General features: G+C 42.9%; 1 protein-coding gene across 3 annotated transcripts in view; it reads left to right on the top strand.

The window, feature by feature from the left end:
- The first annotated feature begins 2,460 nt into the window (after nucleotides 1-2,460).
- The window catches only part of TRAK1 (trafficking kinesin protein 1), a 134,740-nt gene continuing 114,241 nt past the window's right edge, over nucleotides 2,461-22,959 (top strand). Inside the window, exon 1 of one of the 3 annotated variants that reach the window (XM_069859955.1) lies at nucleotides 2,461-2,668. The gene's annotated coding sequence lies outside the window, so the exon portion shown is untranslated. The remainder of the gene's footprint in view (nucleotides 2,669-22,959) is intronic. The other 2 variants (XM_069859954.1, XM_069859963.1) reach the window with 2 other exon arrangements.

The raw sequence follows: 22,959 nt of genomic DNA, 5'->3' as shown, positions 1-22,959 counted from the left end.
GAGGAGTTAGATGAGACTACCAAGATGATATGAGTGCAGTGTTGCCAAAGGGATAGTCCTTTTCCTCCCGCACGAATGGTTTCAACTCTTCCATTGTGCTCACTCTTGATACTTTTATGACCTCGGGGTGAATCTATTCAGTTCACTAATCGGGCAAAAAGCTGACAAGGAAAAAAGAAAAATTAGTTCTCTGTCAGATTAGAAAACTAAATCTCTCACTGAGGAATCCCAAGTACTACAGCCAGCCCCTGAGTAACCCAGGAGTGCCTGGCTCCTCCGTAGGAGAAGTGGGGAGAGCAGCCTGCTCCTTTTGGGAGCAGCAAGCTGTTTGGTTGACTCACATGTCCCATCTGACTGCACCGTTAGTCACTTCCAGGGGATCTGCTCTAGAGATATGCCTGGCAAATCCTCTGTTGTCCTTGTAAATATCTCCCCTCTTCTCTATTACCTAAATGCATCCCCATCTGTAGCTCTCTTTGTCTGCATCTGTAACGCACTGGATCATTTCTTGTTGTGGGTTCACTCAGGGTCAAACCCCAAATCCATTTACACTTAACACACATCCTGCGCTTCCGGAATCCTGTCACCAGCATGACTGCATTTTTTTTTTTTTTGTCTTACCAGCTGTAACCTTGGACACAATTCTTTTCTTCCCTTGCTGGTAAATAAAAACAATGAAACCCTCCTACAACAGACAGTTCTCTCAGCCACAGAAGTAAGAAGTCATGATTTCCTACAGATTTCTTTTTCTCTTTTGTTTCTTTTTACTAAGAACCTGGACTGAAACTTCTCTCTGTTGGTCTGTTGGTGACACATTAGTAACAAGTCTTCTCCTTTGGGTATTTTCTCACCTCTAATGCATCTTGCACTCATTCTGCAACTTTCCTCTCCAGGGCTCTTGTTCCTCTAACAAACGTTAAGAAGCACATATTTTGACGGTCTAACTTCCACAGCAACCCCTCTCTCCTATTCCCATGCCAGCTGTTCCATCCACCAGCAGCCCTACAGCCTGGCTGGGTTCTCGGCCAAGGTTCTGCTCAAGCCTCTTTGCCCAGCCATGGCAGGCAGCGCTCCCAAAAGCACCGTGACAAATCCAGGATGGGGCTGCCACAGCAGCCAAAGGTGCCTATACCAGCCCAGGTCATTCAAAAGCGAGACAGGCAAGGTGCACACAGCGCAGGTCCTTCGGCAGAAATCCTAACAGATCCTGGGGAGCGCTGAGGCAGCTCTGCCCAGAGCAGCCCAGAATCCTTTGAAGGCAGGGGAGAAGGGGCACGTGGCTCCTGCTCCACAGCCCCCTCAGCTTCCCTGGCGCCAGGCAGCCCCATCCACTGTCTGATCTCCCTGGAAGGAGGTTATGGAGAGATAAGTGTTGGCCTCTTCGCCCAAATAACAAGTGTTAGGACGAGAGGGAATGACCTCAAGCTGTCCTAGGGGAGGTTTGGATTGGACATTAGGGAAAAACTTCTTCACTGAAAGGTTTATCAAGCACTGAAACAGGCTGTCGGCGGAGGTGGTTGAGTCGCCATTCCTGGAGGTGGGTAGATGAAAGGCTTAGGGATATGATTTAGTAGTGGACAGGTACGTTGGACTTATCATAGAATCACCAGGTTGGATAAGACCTCTTGAATAATTGAGTCCAACTATTCCTATCTGCTACTAAACTGCGTCCCTGAGCAGCTCATCTGTGTGTCTTTTAAAGACCTCCAGGGATGGTGACTCAACCACCTCCCTGGGCAGCCTGTGCCAGTGCCTGATGACCCTTACTGTGAATTTTTTTTTCCTGACATCCAATCTGAACCTCCCCTGGCACAGCTTGAGGCCATTCCCCCTTTTCCTATCAACTGTCACTTGGGAGAAGAGGCCAGCACCCAACTCTCTACAACCTCCTTTCAGGAGGTCTCCTTTGAGCCTCCTCTTCTGAAGGCTAAACCCCAGCTCCCTCACCCTCTCCTCATAAGACTTGATGATCTCCAAAGTCTTTTCCAATCTAAGGTTTCTAAGATTCTATGATCCCTCCGGGACCGTGCATGCCTCGGAGCAGCCCCATCCCCCGGAGCAGCCCCATCCCCCGGAGCAGCCCCATCCCCCGGGCAGCGCTCCCCGCGGCGGGGGTCCGGTTGCCAGGAGCCTCTCGCCCCGCCCCGCGGGGGCCGGGCCATGATGTAATGGGGGCCGGCGGGAGCGGCGCGCCTGCCGAGCCCGCGCTGTCCGCCGGCGGCGCTCCCCTCCGCGCAGCCCCCGAGGTGCCCGCGCCGCCCCGCCTGCACCGGGAGGCCGCGCCGAGCAGCCCGGCGGCGCGGGGCGAGGCGAGCGGAGCGTCCCCGCGCCGGGAGAGCGGGCGGAGCGCGCCCCGCGCGTGCGGCGCCCGGCAGGAGGGGCGCTTCGCGGCGGCGCCGCCGGGAGCCGAGCGCACATGAGGCTCGGGCGGGAGGGAGCGGCGGCGGCAGCAGCAGCAGCGGCGGCGGCGGCGACGACCGGCCGGCCGCAGCACCCCCGGCGCGGCCCCGCGGCGGCCGGCAGCGAGCCGTGACGGGAGGAGCGGCCCGGCGGTGGCCGCCGCCGGCAAGCGCCCGGCTCCCCCGGCCCGCGGGGGCGCCGCCGAGCCCCGAGCCCCGCTGCCGCCGCGGCTGCCGGCGGCGCCCCAGCCCGGGGGGCCCGCGGCGGGGTGAGTGTGGGGGCGCTGCGCTGGGGTGCCTCCGCCCCACTCGGTGCGGGAGGAGGGGGACCAGGGAGGGGAAGGCGGGGGGTCTGCCTCTGTCGGTTGATGCGAGATGCGGGGGCGCAGGGTGGGAAAGGTGAATCTGGGGGCACCGGTGGGGCGGGCTGCCTCTGTTCCCGCTCGGTGGGGAGGTGGGAATCTGGGGGCTTCGGTGGGGCTGCCTCTGCCCCGCTCGGTGCAGGTACTTGAGGGTCCAGGGTGGGAAAAGGGGATCCGGGGTCCCGCTGGGGCTGCCTCTCTCCCCGCTCGGTGCAGGTCCAGGGTGGGAGAAGGGAGGTCTGGGGGCACTGGCGGGGCTGCCTCCACCCGCTCGGTGCAGGACGCGGGGGGGACACTGGCGGGGCGCGGAACGGGCGGCCGGTCCAGGTGTAGCAGCTCCTCCTCTTCTTCCTCCTCTCCTCCTCCAGCAGCCCCCGGGGCAGCGGGGCGACCTTCCCGGCCGGCTTTGGCTCGGGAGCGGGAGGAGCGTCTGCGCTGGCCCCTGGTCTTTTGTCCCTTTAAAGAGTGTCGTTGTTTGCCGAATCGCTTGCAAAATTTGGCCTGTGAATTATTGACAAGTGAACTGCTGTTGTTAGCTGGAAGGACCCCCCCAATAAGCACAGCTTGCGCAGCCTTTGGGGAGGGGCATGCGAATGTCGACTTGGTTTCTTCAATGTCAGGGATGATGGATCGCTTTTGGAGGCATACGTGTTTTTAAAACGAATAAAATGTTTCATTATGTTGTTTTCCTTAATGTTTTTGAAGTCTTAGTGGCTGCTTTGGTTTGATTTGGATGTTTAGATGAGCTTATTTTCAGATAAAATTAGGGAAGAGTAGGAAATGTTCCAAAAATGTTCCAAAAAAATGGAACGGCCGTTGAACGGGTGGGAGCCCAGGCGTCTTTCCCTCGCTTGTTCAGACTTTAAGAGAAATCTCCTGTGTGGAGACTTTTCTGTCTTGCGCTTTGTAACCTTATTTGAACCTTTCAGTCCGCTGAGATTAAATCGTGGGTGTAATGGTTTTTGCAATCAGGAAAGCGACAACAAAAAAAACCAAAAAAACCTAAGCTAAACCAAAACAAACAACAGTTATAATGACCAGTTTGCCATATGTGCATGTTTTACCACGGTATGTTTTACAGCATCCTGTACTGTAAGTAATGCCCTGGCTTCTGACCGTACTGGAAGTGAACCTTGTTTGAATGTAATTGTTTGTTGTAGGGCTCTTCGGGAGCTTCCCTTAAGAATCCTGGAAGCAGGAGCGTTGTCCCCCAGCCTAGGAACTGTATTAACAAAGCTGTACCCTTTCTGTGTTAAATGAACCAGAGCAACCCATGATGATACCAGATCAGAAAATAATTTTGGAAGCACGTAAGAAAATTATGCTAAGCCACAATTATTACCTCTGTTTTTCAATGAGCATCATTACAAGGGAGGAAAAACGGGGGGTAGATATTCTAAGGGAAAACAAGAGTTTTCAGCTTTTAATGTGAGCTAGTGAGTTAACAGAAGACAAGGAGGCTGTATGTGTGGATGGAATTTAAATTTCTGTGAAGTAAAAAGTTTCGGTTGCATGAATGAACATCTACTTGCCAGAGGATTTAATTGCATGGTGAATGACAGCAGTGGAAAAAAGTAGAGTCTCTCTGGATCTAGCAGCAAAAAAAAACCCTAACCAAACAAAGATCTTGTAGCTCGTAACTGACCTTGGTGTCTGTTCTAGAGCACTGGGTACTACACCAGTATGTCTGACCTGTTTGCTAGGTATATGCATAAAATCTCAGTAAAACCTGAAGTTGTTGCTGCAGCCTCTGAGCATCTTGACTGGTTTAATCCAGAGTCCTGACTAATGAAGCAATACCAGCATGTGATCTGCAAGTTTTGCCATGTATATTAATGGATCTTAACTGGGCACTTTGTCCGTTTGTGGAATGCAGGCGAGAGCTGGTGGGAGTAAGTGAACTTGCATGGACCAGAGAATAACATCAGACGGAAAACAGTTTGCCTGAAACTGTTTAGGACTTCTGTTGTTCCTCTCTGCTGCAGCTTATACCTGAGCTCCTTGCTGCTTCACACGTTTTGTCTTCGGTAAAAGCTGGCTGGCTGTTTTTGTAGAAGTAATTGAATTCTAGCCTTTCCACGTCCTCTGAGGATTTTCTTTTGAGTTTCAAGATATTCTAGCCAATCTAAATCAGGAGAGAAGAATGAATTAGTATTATAGAAAGAAGTGCAGGTTGAATATTTTTGTTTCTAGTGTGCACTTGATCAATACTATTATTTCTTACTGTTGTCACTGTATACATATGAAATTAGGACTAAGAAAAATGCTGGAACTTCCTACTGTATCTGCTATGAGAGCCAGTAAGCTTAATGCAGGAGCTTTGTTTTGGTTTGGTTTTTCTTTTTTCCCCCTAATAGCTCAGTAGAAAGAATTCTCGGTGAGTGCTATTGAAGCAACATCTGTAATATTGAAAGGCAAGAAGTTACAAACAAACCTTTCACCCTATTTAAAAGCTGTACACATTTTCCTTCTCAACATTTTCCTGTGCTACTTAAATTCCCTTGAGATAATGAGGAAGGCAGTGTATGAGTTAGGTTGGTTTGAAGTCTTTTTCTTTCCAAAGTCTTCAAAATAATTTTTTTTGGTTTCTAGATTTGGGGTGGTTTAGTGCTTCTGCTGCTTGGATCAGAAGTAGCATTTGTGTCATTTTTTGTTGTCTGGATGTTGTATATTATGAATGGCACTCAAGTCAAGGTTGGTGGAGTGTTTCTTGTTAGTTTGTAAAAATTCGCGTGTTCTTTATTTCAAATCTTGAAACAGGTGCTTTCCTCTTGCCCCAATAATAACCATTCTGTTTGCAAAACTTGGTGCCTCTAGTCAGTCTCTGATATTAGACTAGGTACTTCATGGATACAACTGTTTGAATAACCCCATTTTAACTCTCACAAACCTGTCATTTGATTTCATGCACTGCTTACTTCACAGTTCTCTCATATCAACACAAAAGTAGACAGACCTGTTATGATGTGAGAAGTCCTAATAATTATAATATGGAATTAGGAACTATGTTTTAGCCAGTTGGTCAGAGAATTATTGCTCATAGGTAGGCCTTTACAAGTGGTTCTGTTATCATTTGAACTCTCCACACCTACAGATGTAAACTGCAGTTTTGCCTCTGTAGAAAGCTTAGTGATGCCACTAAGATCAAGATTAAAGAATAAATACACATAAATTGCATGTAAAATGACAAAAGGCATACTGGCATTTTTCTGTGTGATGGTTGCATTGGTTCCTTGTTTCTGCTGTGATTGAGAATGTCACTTGTGTATTGCATAAGGGCTATTAAAAGCAATAGTTTCCAGCAGCAACTGCATGCCAAGTGACTTTCAGAGATATCATAAAAATGTAGTAAATAAGAGAAATGCTTTCTACTTGCTGAATGACAGCTGTTGAATCTCTGTTGCAGGTAGCTCGCTTGATGTACAAAGCTTTGTAATGCTGGAATTGTAGATCACAAACCAGTTTTACAATGGTTGTACCACAAAGTTATGTTTCTGAGTCAGGCTTGTATCATTAGAACTCCATGAGCAATGCCATTACCTCCTTGGAATGCTGGAATTGTATGGAGGGCTCACTTTTGTGGATTCAGTGATGCGAACATTGCTGCTGTGGGAAAAAAATCTCAAGAACTAACTTTGTGTTAACGTAGGCTTTCCAAACTACCAGCTGGTGTCTGATTCAGGGTCTTTCTACTTACTCTAGCATTTGATGGAGATAGCTGTGTGAGTTTACAAGCACTTTTATTTTACTTTGCAGTCAATTTGTTGCCTCCTAAATACGTTCCAGGAGTCTGCTGCTAATATTCTTTGTCTAAAATTGTCCTTTATTTGAACTTTGATTCATCAATAGTTCACTGTCTACTGGAGCATATTGATTACAGTGCAAAAAGTCATCCTATATAGTCATCCTGCTTATGGCTGCCTAGCTAAGAAGCTTATTGGTGGCACAAACAGATTAGCTCAGAGATAATTCTTAGATTCAATTATGTTGGCAGATTTGCTTTAGGTAAATCGGTTACTAGCTGTACTGGAGTTAGTTCTTCGCTTTATCTCACATCTTCTCTGGACAGGATTGTCTAACCTTGCAGCCCATCAGATGCTGGAAACCCAAATGCTGCTGCTGCTTTTTAACTGTCATATTTGCTTCTGTGTGTATTTGTTGTGGTTTTTTTTTTAAATATCCCAACAGATTAATATATATTAATCTGGAATCCTAAACATAAAAAGAATAGGAATTGTTGGAATGGGTCCAGAGAAGGGCTACAAGGATGATCAGAGGGCTGGAGCACCTCCCATATGAGGACAGGGTGAAAGTGTTGGGGTTGTTCCGCCTGAAGAAGAATCTGCTCCAAGGAAACCCTACAGCGGCCTTCCAGTACCTACAAGAAGGCTGAAGAGGGTCTTTTTACAAGGGCATGTAGTGATAGGATGAGGGGGCTTTAAATTGTAAGGGTGAAAATTTAGATTAGGCATAGGAAGAAATTCTTCACGAGGAGAGTGGTGAGGCACTGGCATAGTTTGCCCAGGGAAGCTGTGGCTGTCCCATCGCTGGAGGTGTTCAAGGCCAGGTTGGATGGGGTTCTGGGCAGCCTGGTCTAGTTGGAGGTGTCCCTGCCCATGGCAGGAGAGTTGGAATTAGATTATTTTTATGGTCCCTTCCAGCCCAATCCATGATTCCATTATTCTGTATTAGAAATTGTTGGTTTTGCTCGCATTTATAGCAGAAGTTCAGAACACTGTAGCAGGCAGAGAAATGTAAAGAAGGAAGGAAGTGTGAGGAAAGCTTGATTTAAAAGCTCTTGCAAAGTTTTGTTATTGGCTTATTTTGATGTAAGACCATGTTGCTGCCCAGCAGAGCAAATTTTATCCTGGCTGTAGATTCTCTTTTCTGTCCGCTCCCGTATTGTGATGCTGGGCATCAACTTCGTGACTTAGCCAAGAACTGTTTTTAAGGTTAATTTTCAATCAGATTGCTGTCTTCTCAGTAGCTGAGCAGCTGTTTGCAGTGAGGAGAAGGAAGCAATGCGAGTAAGTGGCTGAGGCTTTGGTGTCAGGAGGGAAAGTCTTCAGTGAGCTTAAGCTGATTTTGAAACTGCTGCACTCTAAGCTCTGGTATAACCACCACCAGTTGTGTGTTGGTAAATGAGATGCTAATGGCGAGGCTAACAATAACCTGCTACGTATTTGCATGCTTATGGAATATTCTTTACTCCCAGCACCTGTTTGAACAGAGTAGAGAAATACTGCGTAGCTAATGTTCTTAAGCTGTACACAGACATTGTCTTGTATGATAGAGAATATACTTAAGAATAAATTAGAGTATTTTCATTATCGTAGCCTTAAGTTCAGTCTACACTTGAGTGCGCCTATCTAAGCAAGATGCCCGCAAATTATAGTCTCTGTTGTGAATAATGCAATCCTCAAAACTTAATGTGTGGAACAGTATTACTTTACTAACCTCAGGAAAAAAGTCAGTTTTCCTTCTGCGTTCTTCACTTATTTATTCTTAGTAGACTTCTTTGGAAAGGCTTTCCCTTTTTAAAACTTATACAAAACTAGCAGAGCTTTTTTTTCCTTAAGTTTTGTAACATCAGCAGGTAAATGTTTTTCTTTATAGACAATAAGACCCAGAAGAACAACTGGCTGATCTAAAAGTTTATCAAAACTTAGAGCTTATGACTCCATCCTGAAGTTTTTGATCCAGTTTAAGATTTCTGTATGAGTTTTTAATCACTCTGGGGAAAAAATAATCCAGATACTTTTCCTGAAATGTTTTTCTAGTGAAATAGCTATGTTAAAATTGCTTGTGCTTTTACTTCTTTTTTTTTTTTTTTTCTCCCTCTTTCTTGTATGGCGTGTTCTGAAGGTTTTGGAAAGTAGAAGTGAGAGGTTTCAGTAAGACAGTCACTTTTTTCCCTTACTGCTTTTAAATTCATGAATCTCGTGTAATTTTGCAGGAGGTCTGCAAATATCTTCAAGTCTTACATGTAGTAAAGCATGTAAAAGTTACTTCCGTAGTTTCTTTTTGCAGATCCTTTAAGGAAATAATTGAAAACCGGGATGAAAATGACTGATGAGGGAGAAGAGTGCAAAGAGGAGAAATAGAGAGTGATTTTGCAGGTGATGGGTTGTAAAAGAACAAAGTTGACTTTATAGTCATCTGTGAAGACAGGAGTTCTGTAGATGTACCATTTTTTTAGTGGATCACAGCATGGTTGATGTTGAAAGGGATTTCTGGAGGTCATCTGGTCCAATCCTTCTGCTCAAGCAGGTCCACCTGCAGCTGATTGCCCAGGATTGTGTCCAGACACTTTCTGAATACCTGTGCCAGTGCTTGTTTCACCCTCACAGTGACAACGTGTTTCCTGATGTTCAGTGGGAACCTCCTGTGTTTCACTTTGTACCTGCTGCCTGTGGTCCTGTCACTAGGCACCACTGCGAAGAGCCTGGCTCTGTCCTCTATGTGCTCTCCCTTCAGGTATTTATACATATTCATGAGATCCCCCTGAGCCGTCTCTCCTCCAGGCTGAATGGTCCCAGCTGCCTCAGCCTTTCTCCATGCGGGGAGTGCTCTGGCCCCCCTTCTTTGTGTTAGTGGCCCTTCACGGGATTTTCTGCAATATGTCCATGTCTCTTACACTGGGGAGCCCAGAACCGGACACAGTACACCAGATGTGGCCACACCAGTGCGGAGTAGAGGGGAAGGATCACCTCTCTCATCTAGCTTCCTGCATGTCTCACAGATGTTAAAGAGGAAACATTAAGAACCAGCCCTGCTCCACTATGTAATAATTCCAGTGCTGCAATGAAAGCATGGAAAACCTCTTTATCATTAGTTTTCAATGAAGTTTAAAATAATGTTGACTTTTCCAGTCTTTTAATAGAAACCAGAGATTAGGAAGATGTTCATACAGTGGAAATACTTACAGTCTAGGGGGGAAGAATGAAAACTGTGGATACACTGAAATATTTATGTGCACCTCTTTGAGGAGATAAGTCGATTACTGTAAATTGGAAGCAATCGCTGCGTTTACGTATTATATGTTCATGTAAATTTTCCTTTCTAAAGGCAAGTGCTGGTAATGTCATGTTGGAGTTTAGTTTCATGCAAGTCAGGATTCTGCATGAATTCCTGTTGGACAACAGGCATAATTTGGTGCCCTAGAGGATACTGAAGTGCAGTTTTGTTTGAGAGGCAGGGAAGGGTATTTTTTAAAAAATTACATCAGTGTCTGCTGCTTGTGGGAAAACTTTTACACTTATTATCCTCTTCAGTGTTTGCTTAAGTGTTTTACTGACAAAATTGCCTGTCCCCAAAAAAATAATTGTACCATTGGATACTGCACGCTTGTATTCTTTGCAAGGGAGCACCATCCACCCTTCTGCAGTACGCAGAAACTTTGCATTTGAAATCTGTGCAAACCTGTTGCCCCAGTGGTACCTGTAAAATGAGCAGTACTGGAAGACATTGGAGCAGTGTCAAAGTCCATAGGCTACCCTTTAGCTCTGTTTTGAATGGAATTTCTTTCTCTGCAGCTGCGACTGATCACAATACCTGTGTTTCTGAGGAGGTATGCACTGTTGATGTAAAGTGATGAGGAGGAAATCAATCTTTCTGGTGTTATGGTTTCTTATTATAGATCTCCTGTAGTCACAAATTGCACCGGCTTTGGAAGGGTATGGTAGACTTCTGTTTTGTTATGATAATACTACGGTAATGATCACTTCCAGCAATTTATGGAGGGGGTGGAGATCACTGTTTACCATAAGCATTACCTTCTTAGAGGCTTTGGTCCTGTAGTGAATTCTGCAAACCTGGTTGTGTGAAAGTCATGGCAAGATCAGTCTTTTATGACTGTATTTCCTGGGGGCTGTGTAATTATGTTGGGTGGTAGACAATCATGTTATGCTTTAACCCAGGGACACGAGGGTGACCTGACAGCTGTAAGTTTCCATTATAAGGCAATCTCAACCAGAAGCAGTGTTTCCGATTGTCTGAAATATTTATAATCTTTGTTTATTCCTGTGTTTGTTGCCTAGAATTTTGTTTCATAATGGCTTTCTCAAAGATCTTATTTTGCAAGACATCCAATGCGGTTATGAAAAGACCGAGAAAGGTGAGATACTGCACCTACCTGGCAGGACACAGTCGTGTCTCAAAGTCCATAGTGGTCTCTGCTGTTGTGCTACTGGATGTATGTTATGCTATCAGTTTTCTGTAGAGAGCATTGAGTTTTCCATATTTGTCACTGGTACTACTTTTATCAGCTAAATATGATGTCATTTAGGAACTGTTTTATCTTGGGCAAATGCAGCTTCTCTAATACTTTGCCCTTTTGTATTGCAAAAGCTACAAAATGTTCAGTGTAAACTTCCGATGAACTGAGCTTAAGTACTTGAGAGTCACAGAAGTCAATTTTCCCTTACTTTGCCAAGGGTGAAGGGAGTCAGCAATATCAAAACATTTGACTGAGGTAATTCAGGAATTTGCATCAAGCCAGTGGAAAAAATCCAGTTTCTGTCAATCTCTGTTATAAGCCTATAAGTCTCTTGGGATCAGTGAATTGGCACACTGTGGTATTAGCTGTTTAGGACCTAACAGGGTAGAGGATCTGAACAAGGCAGCCTCCTCAGCAGGTGCCTGCTACACCTGCACTTTATTTACAGTGCTAAGGTTGGTAGAGAATGCTACTTATCCTCCTACAATGAAAAAACTCCAGGTGGGCCAGAAGACCCTCTTTTCTTTGAAGAGTGTATGATTTGCTCAAGTAATTTGAGTGCATTTTACGAAAGTTAAGAATATGTCTAGCATATTGCTGTTCAAAAGATCAGTGTTGAAAAGGAGAGTCTGGGTTTTTCACAGGCTGGGAATATAGCATGTCCAAGAATCTGTGCCATCTTGCTTAGGTCACTGGTGACTGTTCTAGGCAAGTCATCCATTCCCCCCCAAAAGTAAGCACTGCGCCCATTTTGTACTAGTAATCAGCTTTCAGAGCATACCAGCTGCATGAAGGAAGAAAAGTAGAGTTTTGTTATTCATTTCCCACTGTACTGCTATACTGCATAGGAAGGAAGAGAGGAGAAAAATAATATTTTTGATTTGAAGTGTCTGGGCAGGTTTGTTTTTTATTTTGCTTATGCGAGTATTGCTTTCTTTTTTTAAAAAACCCTGAAATTTAGATAACTGATTTTGTAGAATGACCAACGTGTTAGAGCTTGATGTTCACCTGTAAAGGCAAAGATCTTAACCAAATATAGTTTAAAGTGAGTAAGCATAGAATCAACAATTCACGTAGATATCTAACTAATGACAACCTTCTCAGGCCTCGAGGAGCAGGCAGGTTGATGCCGCTGCACTTTGGGTATATACTGAATGTATCTCATAAAAGCAGAGTGGATTTCTTAAATTCAGCATTTTATTATAATCTTACTTCATTTGTTGAGAGATATTTTGTATCTTATTCCTGTTCCAAAATTATTGTTGATGTCTGATAACAGGAGATGTATCTTAATAATATGACCTTAAGTTGTGTGCATGGAGAAGCTGTGGATGTGAACACTGTCTTTGGCAGTGTGCAAGGTCAGGCAGGATGGGGCTTTGAGCAACCTGATCTAGTGCAATATGTCCCTGCCCACGGCAGGGGGGTTGGAACTAGCTAATCTTTAGGTAAGGTTCCTTCCAACTCAAATAATTCTATGATTCTGTGAAGTGTGGTCTCAAATGTGGGGTTTGGATCCAAAAGTAGCATGAATGCCATATGTTGATCCATATGAATATTTACAGTAAGATTTAAGAAATGGAATCAATTCCACATAAACTAAAGTAAAACTGATGATTCATTTAAAAAAATAATCACAACTTGTCAGTTGGTATTTAGACAGAAGTTGTAATTCAGGTGATCAAAACTGTACTTTTAAGTGGTCCTTATTTGTTCATCGTAGTTAATTTTTTCATTTTAAAAGATCTTGGTATTAAAGCTGACCTTTCTTCTTTTCTACCAACTGACTAAATGGATTATTCCTTGGTTTTGTAGATCTAGCACAGCTGTTCTTCCAGCAGGTATGAATTAAACAAGAACAAAGATGTCTCTTGGCTCTTCAGTTGCCAGTCAATTTCTTAGCCGAAGTTTCATGTGACTGTGGAAATGACCTGAATAAATTGAAATGGAAACCTCATCTCTTTATATCTCCTGAAAAAGCCATTGCTGTTAAGCCTTGGATTAATCCTTGTTGCAGGTTCTGCAAGCTAGGGCTCTGGACATTCACCAAGTGGTTTCCCCGAGTCCTGTGGTGGGACGGATAAGCACTCATAGCAGTTAATGGAAGTAGTGATGTTTTGAATCCTGCTGGGGATTGCTGTTCTCATGGCAATGAAGTTTGGCAGATAGAATTGCCACACCAGTATTTTAAAATCCTCAAAGCTGCAGAAGTTGGGAAGTGGCTGCCTAAAAGCAGGTTACAAGGCAAGCCAACCCAGTGCCTTGGTTTAGTGGTTTGAATCTTAAAAAAACCTTGTGGTTCCCTGACGAGCAACTGAAGCTGCAGAAGCAGGCAGTCTTCCTTCCCCATCCTCACCCCTTCCTCATGCACTGTTTTTATCGGCATGCAGGGTCCCAGCTCAGAGAGCTGGTTTAGCTGAAAACTACTTTCTGCCACCCTTCTATGTTCTCTCTTGTCCTGCCTCCCCCATCCCCTTGGTTTAGCCTTTCAACCAAGCTGCATTTGTGGTCACGTTGACATGGAGTGGCGGAAGCACCAATGTCTGTGATGAAAAAGGAGTGATGGGTATATATGGCTTCAGGGTAACTGTGTGGTAGGATTAGCTGGAGATGACTGGGAAAATGTGTGCCTGAAGGCTGAGCTTTTGCAGCCAGATTAGCCTGGTCTCGCAGTTTGTCACCAGCTGTGTGTTTCCCTGCTTTATCCACAGATCTTTCATGCTGGCTGTTACCCGATGAGGAAATAAGCCAGGGAGGCAAATTGGAAAATCACATTTGCTTAGGTTGTTGGGGGTTTTGCCAGTCTCTGTTTCTTAGGGCATTAGATGAATGCTAGAGAAGGCACAAAGGCAAGGCCAGTCAGTGTTTACTTTGCTTTACCACACCTTGTACTTAACATGTGTGCATTAAGTTATGAAGGTCTCTATGATAACATTATTTCATTTTCAAAATTGTATCATCTGCTACTTGTATGGGAGCTTTTTAGGGCTTTTTTTTTTTTAATACAAGAAAGCAGCAAACATTTAGTAATCTTGGTTAGTAAAATTGCATGGGGAAGATAGACTACTCTGTCCTGTTTTTGTTATTTACCTGTTATGGTAAATTAGTACTAATTACCTCATCAAGAAGGCTGAGAGGAAATTCCTAAATGTGCCTAGCGGCAAGCCTATTGTTTTGATACTATGACCAGTGAGGATAAATTAAAGATATTAAGACATGATATAATATTGTAGCGGGAGAAATGAGTAAGAGGAAATAGGAGGGGCTGCATAGTTGGGCAAATTATCAGCTTATAATGTGACTTGTTACAGCAGATACAATACTGTGTGCTCCTGTTTGCTCATCAGACCTTTCTTTGGATAAGATAAGCAATTGTTATAATGCGGGCAATAAAAGAATTTTTTTTTGACTTGGCAAACTCTTAGATTGAACAACTATAGAATACTTATTTCAAACTCCAGATATGGGGAAGGCATGAAATTACAGGGCTTCAGCTTGTTCTGGCTCTGATTTGTATACTACAATAGGTAATTAATTTCTCTTCTGAATGGAAATTGGTAGTTCCTGATTGCCCTGATTTCCAACTGGAAATTGTTGTTTGTTTTGTCATAAAAGATCTGATAGAGCTGTGTGGCAACTTGGAATTGCATAGATGGGAAGCAGGGGACTGTTTGGAACACTACTTTTTTCAATGGTGTTTTCATTTACCACTGGAGAAGGGCAAGGTTTTTGAACTCTTGGGATCTCAAAATATTAAGCCATTAGAGGCTTTTAAAGGGCACTAAAGGCATTTGCAAACATTTCTTATGAATTCTGATGTTTTGGATAATAATCTCTACTTTTTCATGCTTGCTTTTGTGTTGGTGGTTTTTTTTTCTCTTTAATTTTTTACCGTGCTGTTTCTCTGGCTGTTTTGCATGTAAAGTATTACAGATTTTTCCTTTGAATCCTCACTTAAGAGGTTGAAGTGATCTTTCTTCACAAGGAATCAGTTAATGGTTTGTAAAGTTCTTGGTAGCAAATACTTACGTAGAGGCATTTGAAAGAGAGAAATTAACAGACAAGGTTAAATGAACTGATAAAATGCTAGTGAAGGTCTTATTTAAGACTTAGCTCTTAAAAAAACAAACCCCAAGTTGAAACATTTCTTCTATAAATTCCTTTTCTAAACATCTTGTCACAATACCTACTGAGAAGTTATTTTCTAGGAAAACTTATGCAATATGGCAGATTTTATAATAAACCCCAGAAACTGTGGGGCCAAAAGAAGTTGTGCTGCCTGACTGTATTCCGTGTCTAACAGAAACTTTATAAAGTGCCTATTAAAACTGATCTGAAAAAAATGCATTTCTGAACAAGTGGACTTCTTAGCCTCTTAGAGAATAGATTTTAATAGAACTTGGAAACTGATACTTAGATGTAAATGCCTCTCAAATATGAGAAGGAGAATTTGGCCCTGTAATTCAGGAATGGTTCCTTGACTGAAGTTCAGATCATGAGGTTGTGCATTACTGATTTTAAAGGGGCTGGCTGGTTTTTTGTTTGAGTTTCTTTTTTGGTTTTGGTGTTTTTTTTTGTCATTGTTTATCTTTGCCCTTTTGGGAAATCGTTGCAGGAGTTGCCAAAATAACTCTAGCTTCAACATAGCTGCTTACACTCTAGAATAGCAAACCCAAATTGAACTACATTGGTTAAATAGATTGTTACTTACTGTTTTGTATGTGAAAATCACTGTTGGCATGAAAAAAACCGTGGAGAAGAAGGGAACGTAGTGCTAGGGTGGGTAAGTGTGCTTTAGGGGAGGGGGAGTAGAATTTGGGAGGATCCATTACATTACAACACATGTCTGGTCTAAAATGGCTATTTTTTTGTCCTGGCAGCTTCTGGGCTTCTCTGCTTTTTAATAGTTAAAAAAGAGGCCAAATTACTATTGTTAGTATATACAGTAGTATCTCAGCTGTGGAGGTGAAAGTCTGTAATCCTTGACACCTGAGATGTCTCTGAATTAGTCTCTTGCATTTTGCTGCTGCAGTATATGGACCATATCAAAATGTCAGCAGCTGCTCCCACGTTTGCAGTGCTGACAATATGACCTTCAGGTTAAGAGATCTCAGCTGACATGAGCTCTGCCCAGTGTATGTTTGTTTTACTCTGTATGGAGCTTTTGTAGTTTCATACTTATAAATGACCACAAAGCAAAGCTTCTGCACTTGTAAATGGCTCGTGTAATACTTATGCACTGATGCTTCCATGTTTTCATTGCACCCAAGGGTATAATGCTTTGTTAAGTATGTGCACAGCTTAAATGAGACAGAGGCACAAAAAAAAGAGCAAATTTATTCCTTGGCAGCACTGACACTATCTTTGGACCATTTCCCACTTGCACCTAGAAGGGTGGGTTTGCTAAGGGGGAAGTTTGCTTGGGAGAAGGTGTAAACAGGAAGGCAAGGTTAGTCTGTAAAACTGTCAGCTCGGTGCTGGGAAATGCAACTGAATGTAGTGATGCTCTCTGGGGTGTTTTGTCCAAGTTTTGCCTCTTGTCTACAGCTCAAATCAGTACAGAGTTGCAATGAGTGTGCTATCCACTTCTGTTAATTATTGCTTTGATATTTATTCAAGATGAGGGATATCAACTGGTATAAGTTCCAGACATAGTGAAATAGCTGATTATTCCATGATGTGTGCTTCTATGGTTTGTTACTTATTGAACTAAGTTTAGGGAAGAGCCTAGCAGATCTTTACAGGCTCAGCTGGTGTGAATCAATCTGTAACTGTCAATATTGAGGCTGTGAAAGGTAGAGGACTGTCTTGTTAACCAAGTTTAATTGTGGTTTAGGAGGCCTCTAGGCTACTCTGTCTTCATGTCGGTGATCTGATACTATTTGAGCTTTGTGAATAGTTTATAATGTTAAATCAGCTCCCCCATCCACTTCCAAATCTTACACAGACTGTTGCAGCGGGACTGTCGGAGACATGGGAATTGGGCCAAGCAGGAATTATTACAGGTTGTGGTAACTGTATGTCGCTGACTGTACTTTGCAGTTATGCAATGTTTGCATTGTATATTGTCTGTCTTTATTGTCTAAGGTACACATTTGTCTTGCATCCCAGCCTGTAGCTTCCTGAATAGCAGAATACAAGTTCTGTCTGGACAGCTGCTCAATAAGGCAAATGTTGAAATACGCAGGAAGGGAAGACTTTTCTGGATAAATTACACCTTGCTGAGAGGAAGGACATAGCATGCAGATGGGCTAAAAAGCGTGCTGGTTAAGATTGCTGGCTTTTTCCTTATCAGTAGCTTGATCTTGTAAGCAGAGTAGGGTGCAGATATTGTTGCATTGAATGAAGTGGTGCAGCTGCGATGCAGGGCGACTCCAGTGTAGGTCCCTACAGTCAGTCTCTCTGAAGTGTGGAGGTACTAACCCACTCTGAAGGACTCCTTGTCTCTACCTCCTTTCTGTCACATGAGACTTGGGGTTACAGCATGTGGCACCAGAAAAATGGGGAAAAGGAGTTTGGACCTGTGGCAAGTGAGGAAGTGCAGTCTAGAGACAGCAGTAGTTCTGTGCCCACTATGAGCCAGCAGGGATGAGCTGATTTACGCTGGAGAACTTTGTTAGTTCTGCAGGTTGATTGTGTCTCTGAGAGATTAGCTTGTTTTGTGAACTGCTCTCTTTTCTGCCAGGTTGAAGGGCATCATGTGTCTTGTAGTTACTGTATCTGTTGGACAAGCAACAGCACAGCAACAGGAGACTTCTTTAATGTCTCTGATGTCAAATTTATTTTTAAAAAGCGCTGTGATTCATTGTTGGTTCCAGCCCAGATATTTGCCACAGTCAACACTTGTGACACAGCTGTTGCTGCTATTGCATAGTCGGCTCCACAGTTGCAGCTTGAGGTGGGAATGAAGTGGGTTTGCTGTATTTTCACTGTTAGGAGTCAGCAACATAACCACATACATACAGCCTTCTGTAGGCAGTTGTGCTGTACAGTTTTTTGGTATTGCTAAATAACGTCTGTTTGATCATGAATTCTTGAGGCCGTATCTTTTCCTTCATTAGATGTTATCTGGTTTTGTTTCTTTTTTGACATTATTTTCATAGTGAAGTCAGAAATAAGAGCATGTGTGTAGTTTAATATCCTAATTGTAAGACTTGAGGAAAAAATGCTACCTAAAATGTATCTTGATCTTATTGGTCTGAGAGAAGTTTCAGATCAGAGGGCTAGTGGAGGATTAAGGCACTGATGCATGACTGTAAATGTTTGTCACAGCCAAACATATCTGATCTCATCTATTAGCCTTTCTCAGACTTCAGTGCTTTTCTATAAAATTAAGAAGTAAACTTGCTCTGTATTTTCTCTTCTCTTTCCCTTTATTGTTCAATGATGTGGTGCAAAGTAAGAAATATTATCTGCTAAATGACTCTTATTTTAAAGCTGGCCAGCATTGTTGCACAGTGTGGGAATTGACATAAGTTTGTCTTTCTCTGCTGTTGGGGTTTTGTCTCCTCTCTCCCTCAGGGGCAATGAGAATGAAAATATTATTTGTTGAAGGTGGTAGCGTCACAAATTGGTATTTTATAGTAGACTGATAAAACGGTTTGTTCTTGGAATTTGTAGCTCAGTATTTAGTTACTGTGGATACAGTAATTGGCTAAAGTAGCCACCCATTTGTGCTTTGCCAGTGATTGAGTTTGGCTGTGGAATGTTTGCATCTCCTGTCTGTGCTAGTGACAGTCAGTTACTGGGTCAGGTCTAGCCTTTTGTGGGTGCACCTGCACACATTAAATAATAAACTGAACTCATGCCTGTTGGCTGCTGGAAGCTGCCAATCTTTTTGTGTAGATAAAGAGTAAAGTAGCAGAGGGTGGACTAAAGTGTAATGCAACTCTCTGGCACCTCACTCCCATGCAAATGTTGCTTTCTCTGTTCTCATCTTCACAGTCCGTCAGGCTGTTTTGCTAGCCACCTCCTTTGAGCAAGAGAAGTCTTGGATGCCAGAAACATCTGCCTGATTAATGCCTAACGCCAACTCTGCATAAGCTAAAATGTAGTTCTGTTTCCTGAATTCCTTGATCTTCTTGCCTTTTTTTTTTTTTCCTCTTTGAAATAAAGATTTTTCTCCCGTATAAACCAGCTCTTCACATGCTTAAAACAAGTGAGTAGAAACATCTATTTGCAAATAAACTAAATGGACAGGAATGGAAGTCTGAGTTTTATGAGGTGGAAAAAGAGTCCCAGCCAATACTTCTGTAATAGTTAAGTGCAGTTCAAGCATTTTATGTTTATAAATCTGGATTACTGTGATTTGCTGTTATTTTCTTGATTAGCTTCATTTTATGGAACAGGGAGTGCTATGCTAAACTGGAATTTAATGATAGGAGCATGGAGAAATCCTATGGAAACAATAACTTGAACTGCCTGAAATGTAAGCATTTCAACTTGCTTTCCGCCTTAGTTCTTCTATGAAATGCAAATTGAGCTGAGAATGAATGAATGTGTTCAACCTTGAGTGTTTCTGTGCTTTGCCTGGGTTGGGGGCCAGAGTCAGAAGTGGCCATGTGAGTCTGTGCTGAGATCATTAGACTAGGAACACCAGCTGTGCTATTATTAGGGGTTTTAAAGTCTGTGGCAGATGTTCTTAGGCTCTCTTCCAGCCCCGCATATGGTGCAGTGGAGTACATGGAAAAAGAGACGTCCAACAAAGTGTTTTTCCATTCAACAAGTTCCCTCCCCTGCCCTGCAACTGGGCAAGATAACTTTTGTAAAGGAAAACAGTTTGAATTGGAATAGAAGAATGAAAAAAAATTGTCATATGAGAAGAAATACAATTGCTTTGCTTGGAAAATAGGACTTGGGGGTCCAGACAGGACACGAATCTGTAGGTTGTTCTGCCTTTTGTGTATTTGTACTTTATTTCCTTTGATGCTACTATTTAGACCAAGACCTTTCAGATTACCTCTTGTGTATGCATGTAACGTGAAGCTGTTCCTGCAAAGACTTTGAATGTATATGATGAGACATAAGATGACATGTAATACCCGCAGAGCAAAGGGGTATTAATAATGTGGTGATTAAAATCTGTGAACAGAACTACTGCTTATTATGTTATGATAGCATGGAGAAATGCACGTCTGTTCATTCTTTTTGTCATAGTAGGGAAAGAGTATGTATGTCTTGTTTTGAATGTGTAAATTGTGTCCGCTCTGGAAGTCAGTTAACCAGTTTAAATATCCTCAAAATATAAATCACAAGTTCCTTTGTATTTTATGCACTTCAGATCTGCTCTGTGTTGTACAAAATGCAAAAGGGAGGTATCTATGAGGAAGATGAAGGACTGACTAAATGGCGAACCAAAAGTACACAAGGAGCTGAAAAATGTGAACTATTTAGAATAAGTAACAAGTATGTCTTTGTATTTCCTGTGTTATGAGATTTTTAACCATGTAAGTATGTTGTTGCTAAGCAGAATAACAAATGTTTAAACAATTCGCTGTGCATCATCTTTTCTGTTGTGTGTGGTGTTTTTAGAGCTAAACCAGCTGAGATGCTGTATGACTTGCCCTGTGTTAAGTATAAAGGGCAGAAAATGCAACACTAAGTTTTTATTTCTGTATATTCATCTCTTAGCTTGCTAATTATTATAATGCAGGTCTTGCATGCAGAGCTTTTTAGTATGACTAAAGAGAACAGTACCCCAAATAAAGAGAATCTAACATGCAATTCTCCTTGGGGCTCTTAGGCTTTGGGCACTGGAACAGGCTGCCCAGGGAGGTGGTTGAGTCACTTTCCCTGGAGGTGTTTAAAGGCATGGTGGACGAGGTGCTGAGGGGCATGGTTTAGTGTTTGATAGGAATGGTTGGACTCGATCTGGTGGGTCTCTTCCAACCTGGTTATTCTATGATTCTATGATTCTATGATTCTCTGTGCATGTTCCTTTCTGGAAGCTGTAGGTATAGACCATACAATTGATAAGAAATAAACATTCTCTGTCATTTATCTGCCACTGAAAACCTAATGTTGGTGGCCTAAAGGTTTTCTTTAAAATTAAGGTCAGTGAACTGGTGACTTTAGTGAAGTGCTTGGACTCACTTGTAGGTGCGTATTTCTGGCAGGAGATATATCTCTAGATATAGTCTGAATGTGATTCCCTCTCTTTATCCTCCCATCCCCAAGCTGTTAATATTTCTGCGTGTTAGTAATGGTGTTGCTTTAAACCACTGGAGACCCAAATAGTTCTTCTGGCTGTTCCCACAATACAGTGTAAAAAGAGCACAGTGCCTCCTCTTACCGCAATGCAGAGAGCTGTGGGCTGTGACCCCAGAAGTCTTTGGTGGTTTGTGTGGGTGAGTGCTGTTTTACAGCTTATACTCAGTCATTTAAGAGTTCTGCTGTATGGTTGTACCCAAAGTAAGCTAGTCTATACACTGAAGCTTGAGTGTCATTTACTCAGGTTGCTAGCAGTGACAAATCAACTGCTATTTGAATATTATTGTGACGGTCAATGTAGTCACATAGCTCCTGTGTAAAGAACAGTGTCTCCTGTGTTACTGAGATTACAGTGCAGGACTCAGAAAAATTTAAGAGCATTAGACATTTTACAGCATATTGCAGTAAACCTGACTGCTTAATCAGAAGGATTTTTGTTCTTGAAGATTATTTTGTTGGCAAAACTGAGAAAATCAGGATCTTGATGAGATCTAAGGGTTTGCTCTGAAGGCTTGGAGGAAGCAAAGTCCTAATGTGCTAGCATGGCTGGTTAAAACATTTTCCCCAGGTAAAAAGTTTAGGTTTTTGTGTTATGGGAAGAGACTGTGGTAGATATGCCTTCCTTGATAGGTGACAGTCATTGTTTGACTGGAATCCAATACTTCTATAGTTTCTTACAGTATCAACAACTTTCTGACTGGGAAATAATCGCTTCGATTAAAGTGGCTGAGTTTTGCACTGAGGATATTAAGCCCCAGTCAGCTCCCCCCTTCACCAGTCTGATTTTAGTAACCTGTCTAATTTTCTGTGCATGAAGTGGGAGGAGGAGAGGTTTTGGTATATATGTTTCTGAAATGCCCTCCAGAGGATCATAGAATAGTTTGGGTTGGAAGAGACCTTAAAGATCATCCAGTCCCAACCCTCCTGCCATGGGCACCTCCCACTAGACCAGGCTGCCCAAGGCCCCATCCAGCCTGGCCTTGAACACCTCCAGGGATGGGGCAGCCACAGCTTCCCTGGGCAACCTGTGCCAGTGCCTCATCACTGTCATGATGAAGAAATTCTTCCTAATGTCTAGTCTAAATCTGCCCCTCTCCAATTTATAGCCATTGCCCCTAGTCCTATCACTACAAGCCTTTGTAAACAGTCCCTCCCCAGCTTTCTTGTAGCCCCTTTCAGCTACTGGAAGGTCACTATAAGGTCTCCTCAGAGCCTTCTCTTCTCCAGGCTGAACAACCCCGACTCTCTCAGCCTAGGATGTGCTAGAGGAAACAGTTGTACTTGTTGAAATATCAATTTCCAGGATTCTCTGCAACTCCAGTGATGCCATCTGTGATGCTGGTGCACATACCTCTTTTGGCAGAAAACACTTCCGTGTAATAGGTTCTTGCTGGTTAGGTTTTAATTTGTCTAATTCTAGAATCTTTAGATATGCAAATTCTCATGTGGGAGTGTATCTCTGCGGGTAGATGGATCAGCCTTTGACACATGGAAATCTTATCCTCTCATTGAACATATGTTCTAAATCTCTCCTCTGAGAATGTATAGGAGCATCCTGGCCAATTTCACTCGCTCTTCAGCTCTAATCAATATATTGTAAATAGTAGGAATACTGCCATGGTAGGGGCATGTGCGTATTTGTTTATTTGCTAATGCTATTTGACAGGTCGATAGATCAATGCGTGCTACTGCTCCTTGGCTGTATTTAAGATGGGCTGTGATGTTTTGTTTGTTGTTTGTTTTTTTTTAAATAATCCTCCTCCAAGCTTGG

This window comes from Phaenicophaeus curvirostris, chromosome 6 (genome assembly GCF_032191515.1).
Source record: "Phaenicophaeus curvirostris isolate KB17595 chromosome 6, BPBGC_Pcur_1.0, whole genome shotgun sequence".
NCBI lineage: Eukaryota > Metazoa > Chordata > Aves > Cuculiformes > Cuculidae > Phaenicophaeus > Phaenicophaeus curvirostris.
This window is presented reverse-complemented; position numbering and strand designations above follow the sequence as displayed.